The 8,990-nt window shown below is 31.0% G+C and overlaps 1 long non-coding RNA gene across 1 annotated transcript; it reads left to right on the top strand.

The window, feature by feature from the left end:
- The first annotated feature begins 446 nt into the window (after positions 1 to 446).
- On the top strand, positions 447 to 3,318 carry LOC123227296. The gene is made up of 2 exons (XR_006504457.1): positions 447 to 1,775; positions 3,033 to 3,318. It is a non-coding gene; the product is annotated as an uncharacterized LOC123227296 (long non-coding RNA).
- The last annotated feature ends 5,672 nt before the right edge of the window (positions 3,319 to 8,990 follow it).

Below are 8,990 nucleotides of genomic sequence, written 5' to 3'. Positions count from 1 at the left end.
TAGATTTTGAACTCAAATCTTTTTGGGACTCTAATTGGGAATTTCACATATTTACCACTCAAACCACCTCAGGGGCTAACAAAGAATCAATTAGATGAGTACACCATGGCTAGGTAGTGTTAGTGGGATTAGACTAAACATCAAAACTTAAAAAAGAACCATTTAAGGCGATAAAGTGGCAAGATTCACACGGAAGAAAAAGTTAAAAAAAAGGAACCAAAAATGGTAAATGAAGGATCGAAACAAGGAAATCAAAACCCTAGGCCAGTGCTCATCGTAGATATTTGGCTGGGGTCACGTCAGGGCCCTGTCAAATCAATTCAAACCCACAGGTTGAAATCAAAATGCTTGTAAAGGACGCAACATATACTCCCAAAAAACTAAACGCCAGCAATATTATTATCCCAGGTAAGTTTTCATTTTCCAATTCTGAGATTTGCTATTGTTTTGTTGACATGTGTAGTGCAGAAGGATTAAAGGCTTTTGGTAATTTTGGTACCTAGGATTACGATGTTTAACTGTTGTGGCTGCGCCATCTCTCTCTCTATTGTCTGAAAAATCTCTCTTCACAAACCAATCATCTTATCTCATATTCAATACTCTTGCTCACCTCCTCTTTCTCTTCTAAATCTCTATATATTTGTAACCTTCAGCACCTTACAATCTCGCACTATCTTCTGTTTCTTTATTTCTCTTGCTCTTCTCTTCTCTTCGAGTTTCCTTCCTTCAGCCTCCTTTGTAAATAGTTCCTGCTTTTCTTTCTCAAATTTTTTTGAGCGTGTGAAGATACTCAGGATAGCTTTTTTATACAAGTGGGTCTTAGTTATTTGACATACATAGAGATATCATTCAACCTTTGAATCTTTCTTTATTTTTTCCTTTTATTTTACTTTTCTAGCTTTTTATTTAATATTTTCTACTTGATGTTCAGGGAAGGAAACCTAGGGTTAGGGTTTTCTATAATTTCTCCTTGGTTGTTTTTCTTTTCTTTCTTTTGCGTGGCCAGATGACGACGACAAAAAACTAAAGGAATTAAAACCAGTCACTGTTTGCGGATGCAGCATCACCAAGATTCACAAACTTTTTAGGGCTAGCGAGTGGTGGAAACGGTCGCTTTTTTGTGGACCCTTGCTCACTCCAATAGCCCTTTGACATGGGAATCTTGATGATGCTGCAGCGGCAATAAATGGCTAAAACTTCGTCGGTACACACACACACACACATATATAAATCAAAGGGCAAACTCCTGCGAGGCTACAATTGATAATGATGATTCACTGTACTGTATGTTGAATTTATTGATTTATGATGAAAAATAACCCACATGTGTTTTGAAAACAAAAAAAAACTAGTTTATTTGATGCAGCTATTGCTTTTCCAGTGATTTGGGAATTTTTTTTTTTTAAATTGTATGGACATGTTGGAGAAAATTGGTATTGTTTGATGATGATGCATGTGTTAAAATAATGTAAGTCTCAGAGTTTAACTGCAGATTTTAATTTCAGTGATGATGAATTTGAGTGGTTTGACTGATCACTTTCTCAGAAAGATCTGTATGTGTACTGAAACTATCAGGTTTCTCAGTAGGTATGTCTGTTCTTTAGTTGAAAATGGTGTACTATGAGCATCATGAGCTGCTTTGTTTTGGGGTTTGTTTAAGATTTATTTCTATACTTTCTTTCTTTTCTGCTGCATTAATTCGTTTAATTTCTCGTTTTACAGGGCCAAAGGACTTTTTTCCACGCAAGTTATAATGGAAAAATAAATATTTTTTGGTGAGATTTAAAAAATCTGAACATTCGTCTACAACATATTTTTGTGGGATTTTAAAATCTGAATATTTATTTACAACTTAATTTTTATTAAAAATTTTAGTTAGGATTAGGAGTAAAACTATTATTTACTAAAAAATTTAAAAAATTAAAGTTTTATCATATTTCTTTCCTAAGTTTAAAAATCTCATAATTTTCTCTCCACCCAAAATTTTTAAGTTTTGAAAAGTGACTATTTTACTCTCAAATCTCTAGATTTTATTTCTCTTCTCTTCCGTAACTATTTAAAGACGAGATGGATAGTCAATGACCATCTTCGATAGGCAAATCTTTCATCTTCATCGACGAAGAGCAAAACGGCGTCGTCTCTTCGTGTCTGTTGAAGAAGATACAACACCTCTTCGTCTCTGTTGACGAAGAGACATCATCTCTTCATTGCAGAGATGAAGATTTGTTTGTCAGAAATTGTCGCCATCGTTGTCACTGAAAAGAGAAAAAAGAAAACTTAGGAATTTGTAAGTGAAATGGTCATTTTTTCAAAACTTGAAAACTTTGGGTGAGAGAAAATTGTAAGATTTTTAAATCTGAGGAGAAAAATATAATAAAATTTTGATTTTTAAAATTTTTTTAGTAAATAACAGTTTCATAAGATTTTAACAAGAATTGTGTTATGGATTGGTGTTTGAGTTTTTGAAACCTAATAAGTATATATTTGTTTTTATATTAAAACTTAGGTGGGAAATAATCCTTCGGCCGTTTAGCAGTGTAATTCTTCAGTTTCGTTTCTCTTTCGGATTTGAACACATGATGATTTGCATAGTATCAAATGACTTGTGCTTTTATCGACTATAAAAGATAATGGCTGTGTTTTTATTGAGCCATAGGTGCATTTACAATATAAAAGCAGAAGTAGATGGTGTATTATACAGTGATTTCCCATGGAAAAAAAAAAAATCACTTTTAGCTATGAATATTATAGGTTTCATGTTCATGTAGTGGACCTTGTTTGCACTAAGTTGGCCATGCTTAACTACTTGGAGAAAATTAATTCTAAAACGAAAACTATCTTTAATGGGAAATTTTCGTGGTTTTCCTGTTTTTGTTGCTCTTCACACAACATAGATATTTAGATACCTAATTAATTTAGCTAAGAAGACAGAGACACCCTTAATTTTACAAATTATTCTGGATATTGCGAGAATTTCAGATATTTTTGGCGATTACATCTTCTAAATGTTTCACTTTTGTTTTTTTTCCCAGAGAAAGAAGAGCTTCATCTAAGAGATGGGCCTTCAGGAAAAGTGAAGCCACAAGATTCATTGAGCCTACATATGGCAGGCCTAAAATCAACATCCTGATAATTTCTAGCTGATTGAAAATGTTTAGCTGATATCCAAGAGGTGGCTCGGTACAAAAAGAAAATGTTATATACAAGAGAAGAGAAGATAAATTTAAATCTCTTTTTATATATCAAAATTAAATTATTAACTTATGTAATTCAGTAATTATAAGGTTGATCATTGAATCCAGAGTTTGTTTTGCTTAATGTGACCAATAACAATCTAACTCGGATGAGATATATGGTGAATTGAAATTGCCATCAAGTCTCGATAAGTGAAATGGGTTTTTATTTGATTGGAATTGATGCTCCTCAGTAATGATTGACAAACACAAGGTATCTTCGTTAATTTTTATAAATGACCAAAAAAATAAATAAATAGAAAAATGGGGTGACAAAATGGAGAATTGATGAACATTTTGATCAAATCAAATCATTGTAGTATATAATCTTACAGATGAAATAAAAGGGGCATAAAATCCCCATAATGAATCAGCAACATGAAGTAGATTTCATTCGTTGATTTTAAACGACATCTCGTTCCTCCGCATCAGTTTTCTTGTTCATGACCCTCAACAAAGATATGGGGAATGATGCTTCATGTCTCCTTAACGTCTCTCTCAGTTTCTGCATTTTTTTTTCTTAAATTATAATTGAAATTTTGTAACATATGACATATACCTCACATGGGGGCATGTGATTTTGTCATTTCAACTTAATAAATAAATGAAAAAAAAGAAGGATAGTTTAATTTACCATATTTATAGTTTTAGGAGTTGAATTTTTATATATGGAATCATAATTTGGTGTTTGAGCCATGTAAACAAAATGCTTAATCAATTACAAAATTTAGCAGGTTGAGCTAATAATTTTTTTTTTTTTTAATTAGGATAAAAGATTAATCAACTAACCCATGATCCTTTCATCATGGGTTATTTGAAAATTTGAAATTGAACTTTTATCAAATTAACAGAAAATAAATAAAATTAAAATTATGATACATAGGCACCAGACATGTTTTGAGTTATTCTAAGGAATTGAAGCTCTTGTTCATGGAAGGTAGTCCAGTTTTAGTAGTACAAAAAGTATTGCTGAAGAGAAGGGAACTAAGTTCCCTTGTTCTTTCTTTTGGTTTTCCCAACTTTTAGACCTTGGAATATGGCCTTGTATTTCGATAATAGCAAAAAGATGAATATTTAAAGTGGAACTTTGTCCTGTAAGCAATGTAATCATTTGGTCTGGATCTTTCAGAAAGAAAAATTCCCATCTGGGATTTGTTGGCAAGTAAGAAAAATTTTCACTTTTGTTCACTTTTCCATCTCTTGCTTGCTCTGGAAGTTACAATAGTACTACCATAAGTAGAATTCGAATAGCAACTTTTAATTTTAGGAGATTTAGTTTTTCAGAATTATTTGTCTAAGTAAATTGAAGCCACAAGCTTTGCTCCTTATCAGTCATGCATCTTAGACACCTTCCTGTGGCTTTAGATTGAATGTGGACATCCAAATGGAAGCTAGCCACCAACTAAGCTAAACAAAAACATGGGGAATGATGTATGGTTTGTCTGTTGACCTCTCACTGTCTCTTCAATACTTTCGGATTTAATGGTTCTGAGAAATGAACTATATACAATCTGCTAGTTGAAAGTTTTGCTCACATGGTTTCATGTGATGATCCCTGATAATATCAAGCCATTGTTCAGTGAATACAAGCTTCTTCTTAAACCCTAATCCACAGTTTAATCAGATGCAGATTGCAGAAAACAAAATTTAAGCACTACTTTGACTAACGAATTCTACAAATATGAACATTATATATAGTCAAATGTTAAGCACGGTCACATCAAGTATAAATTATGGGTTAAATTCTTAATTAACTCATTTGCCCATTGCCCAGTCAAGGCTTTAAGAAGAACTTTTCCTTGGTAAAATTAATAGGGTAAACATAAGTGAAACAAAGATACCATAATAAACCAACTGGATATTATAAAATATGAGAACCCATTTTCGGCTTGGTGCTTCCTGTCCATTGAACATGGCATGCTGTACGGGAGCTGCTGCTTTTCATTCATCTGCAACTTCTGTTATTGGAAATTATTCAGAAAAAGTGGAGTGTGTTTTTATTTATATTGCAGACCCGATGACTGATTATGCAGACACATATGGAAACCTTTTGGTTTATTCAACTTTCTGGTTCATGGAAGGTAGTCCTGAATTTGCATCAATAAGACAATGATAATCTTCAGAGATTTTATCTAAGATTTAAGAAATATACCCATTTGAGTGACAATGAATCTATGTTCATGTTTAAGGAATGAAAAACGTTTTCTCGTGATGGATATTGTCTAGATTCATGCGGCAAATTTACATGAAGAACTACTAAATCAGACAATATCCTTCTCCAAGATATTGCTTCTGTTGGGACACATTAAAACTGTAAGCTCAAGTAGCAACATACAGATATAAAGAACAAAGAAATCATTAATTTGGTCAAGCTTCTGCAAAGTTTTTGGCTATTCGTATTTTCCTGCAAGGCAGTTCGTGGAAGAGCAATCAAAATGCCACTGGTTTGAAGGTTGATTCACATGAAGACATGTGATGTGTTCTTCTTTGGTTCAGGAGAACAATCAACATGACCAAATTTATAAAAGAAAATGCATATAAATAAATCTAAATTGCTTTAAATTATACCAACCAAATAGAAAGGACAAGAAGACCATATGAAAATCTGTTCTTTCTGATGTGATATGAAGTCACAGGCAACCCTAACTAGCCTCGGATTTTTTTAAGTCATAAAACGACCAACTGCAAAGAACAAAATGATTCCTGTGATGGATTATAAAACTTAACTAAACTTTAAAATAGTTAATACAAAATTAATCACCCTCTTCTTATCTCTCTTTGAGGTCATCATTTTTGTACTACTCAGGAACTTCTGGATGAGCCAAAATAAAGGTCTTCGAAAGGTCAAATCACTCAATGATGACATCCAAATTATATTAAGATTCCATAAAATCCAATCATAGAACCAAACCATAAGAGATATTTTTGGAGAAAATGCTCCTCATTCCATTGACATTGGCAGGCTTTGAGGGAGCTGCTGATCATTGTTTTGCAGTTTTATTTTATGAACTCCGATGATTTGTTACTGAATTTGATCTCTTTAACCAAATGCATTCTAAGTTTTAAGATTAACATGTAAATTAAACACTTAAATTGAACGAATAAATTAAAAATACAAAAAATAAAATAAAAGAAAAGAAAATTTGGGCCTCTGTATGTAACTAGTAGCATGTGCAACATGTGATCCTCACTACCATCTTGTGATGAATCAAAATGTTGATTACTTTTTTTTCATTTTAATTTAATTGATTTAATTATAAAGAAGTCAAGGAAGGATGCACCCGTGGGTGCATTTTTAATTAGGAATAAACAATGAACTTAATTACGACCAAATCAATACTTAATTACAAATTTTGACCATACAACTACAAGGCATTAGGATTCTACCAATGGGTTAAAATTTATATTTTTATAATTTGGTCATATGACTACCTTTCAGGTGAAAATTTGATAAAACAATGGTAAAAATATAAATTTGTTCACTTATAATCTATTTTTACTAATACAGAAAAATGAAAAAGTTATATTTTAGTTTCTTCTTTTTTTTTTTTTTTTTAGATATTATTATTACCATATTTGTAAGTCTTCTTTTATAACGAATATCAATTTTATTTTTTTAATATTTTTGCTTATTTTGAGAGCCATTGTGGGAGAGTAAAACCCAAAATTCTTATATATTATTATTCATTTTTAATTATTTGTAAGGATTGTTGTTGACTTTCCCTCGTGGGAAATCATTCGCAACCTTCCAAGCCATCACAACTCCAAAAGACAACCTAGTAAAATGGGTGGAAAACAGGCTTGAGACCTTATAATTTAATTGCATTTACCAATATAATTAAAAATATACGTAGCTAAAAAAGATAAGCAAACTAAGCTTTAGTCCCTCTCAAACGTTAACCAAGCTTAGATACGATCTAAATTGGCTTAGTTTTAATTTGATTTAATTTTGTTCAAATTCGTTTGATTTAAATTCAAACTAAACTCCAATCAAAAGATTATCAAAGGGTGTTTGGCTTGAATTCGAAACTCAAATTAGTGGCTCGATTTAGTTTGAATTTAATAGTTTGAATTGATAATTTAAATTTGTGGTTTGTTTGGCTTAAATCTGTGGCTCAAATAAAAAATTTTGATTATTATTTAGATAAAATAATATCGTTTTGTTAATAAATTATGAAGTTGAGCCATAAATCTAGGTCATATATTTGAATCATTAATTCAAATCATTAATTATAATGAAAGCGAATTACGAATTCAAACAATTAATTTAAACTATTAAATTGAGTCAAACTTGAATTAATTTTGATTTGATCAATTTAAATTGAATTCAAACTAAATTATTTTTTATTTTAGTCAAATTTAAGCCAAAAAAATGTTTGGATTTAGCCAGCCCGAATCAACCCCTAATGGTAACGTTTTAGAACAGAGATTTGCTAATTATAAAGGCGAAATGATTATTTAAAAAATTTATAAGACAAATGTTTCTTTTTGTAATTTTCTCAGAAAACCGAATGACCAAACGTAACGCTCATCGACTTGTCACCGTAGCCGAAGCCCCACCAAACTGAACAGGGCCTGTCGGCTCTATTCTCACAGACGCTCACATGCAGAGAATCAATATAATTTTATTTACCCACTGTAATAGTAAAACATTAAAATAATTAACACCGTTAGAAAATTACACAAGCAAAACGGAAAGGCAGTGAAAGGGTAAAAGTGATGGTGGGTGACGTATTTAGTAAGGTTTGGTCAGTGCGGCTCGTGCAGTTCAAGAAGATTAACCTGCAATCCAACTGACTACTTCGATTTCACCAATCCCCTTTGTCAAATATCTCTTTCTTTTTATCTTCAATTTTTCTTTTTCTTGGATCATGCGATTGGGTTAATATGGAATCAATAAATAAAGAAAAACTGACAAAATTTTTTCTTAAAAAGAATACGTAAAGTTGAGTGAATTGGGTGTAAAAGGTTAAAAAGGATTAAGTGAGCTAATGCTGCCAGTTGGAAATTATTTTTTTTTTCAAAAGAGATACCTCGTTTAAGCCGAATCATTTTTTGTATGAATTAAACTAATTATATTAAATAAAATAAATTTTAAATTTTATAATTAATTTTATAATTATTAAATTAAATAAATTAAAAAAATTAATTTAAATATATTATTAAAAAATATTTAAATTTATTTTTTAACATAAAATCTCTCTTTTTTTACTCAAATTATCATAGATATTATCAATTTGAAGTTACTATCTGAAAAAAGCAATATCTGATAGCTGATCCTTAGAAAATCTTTTTTCTCTTTAAGCTTTTAACTTCTTCTTCAATCACAAAAATCACTTTTTTTTTTCTTTTCTTTTGTTTTTTGTTTTCTTTCCTACAAATTTACTGTTGCAGCCCCACTCCCACCAAAGCTCAGTGAGATTTTCTGCATTAACTTTTTTCTTTCTCTCTCTCTCTCTCTCAAAAACATACTCTTCTGTTCACTGATTAAGTAGCCCCAAGGGATGTGTATTGGGAACCCAACACGAGTATAAAGAATTAAATTATCATATTGCCATTATCCCTGTTAAATTATCAATTTTAGTTTTATTATCCCTTAAGGTATAACAGTTTCATATACGAATAACGTTATCTTTTCGGTTAAAACTATTGTAAACTGTTGATGTTCTTTTCATGTAACTTTAAAATAGTCTACGTAGAACTCATTGAATTAAGGATTCGATAAGGTCCTAATGATTTGACAAATTTATCTTTAAA

Source organism: Mangifera indica, chromosome 10 (genome assembly GCF_011075055.1).
Source record: "Mangifera indica cultivar Alphonso chromosome 10, CATAS_Mindica_2.1, whole genome shotgun sequence".
Classification (NCBI taxonomy): Eukaryota; Viridiplantae; Streptophyta; class Magnoliopsida; order Sapindales; family Anacardiaceae; genus Mangifera; species Mangifera indica.
The sequence above is the reverse complement of the archived record's forward strand: the minus strand, read 5'-3'. Positions and strand labels throughout refer to the sequence as shown.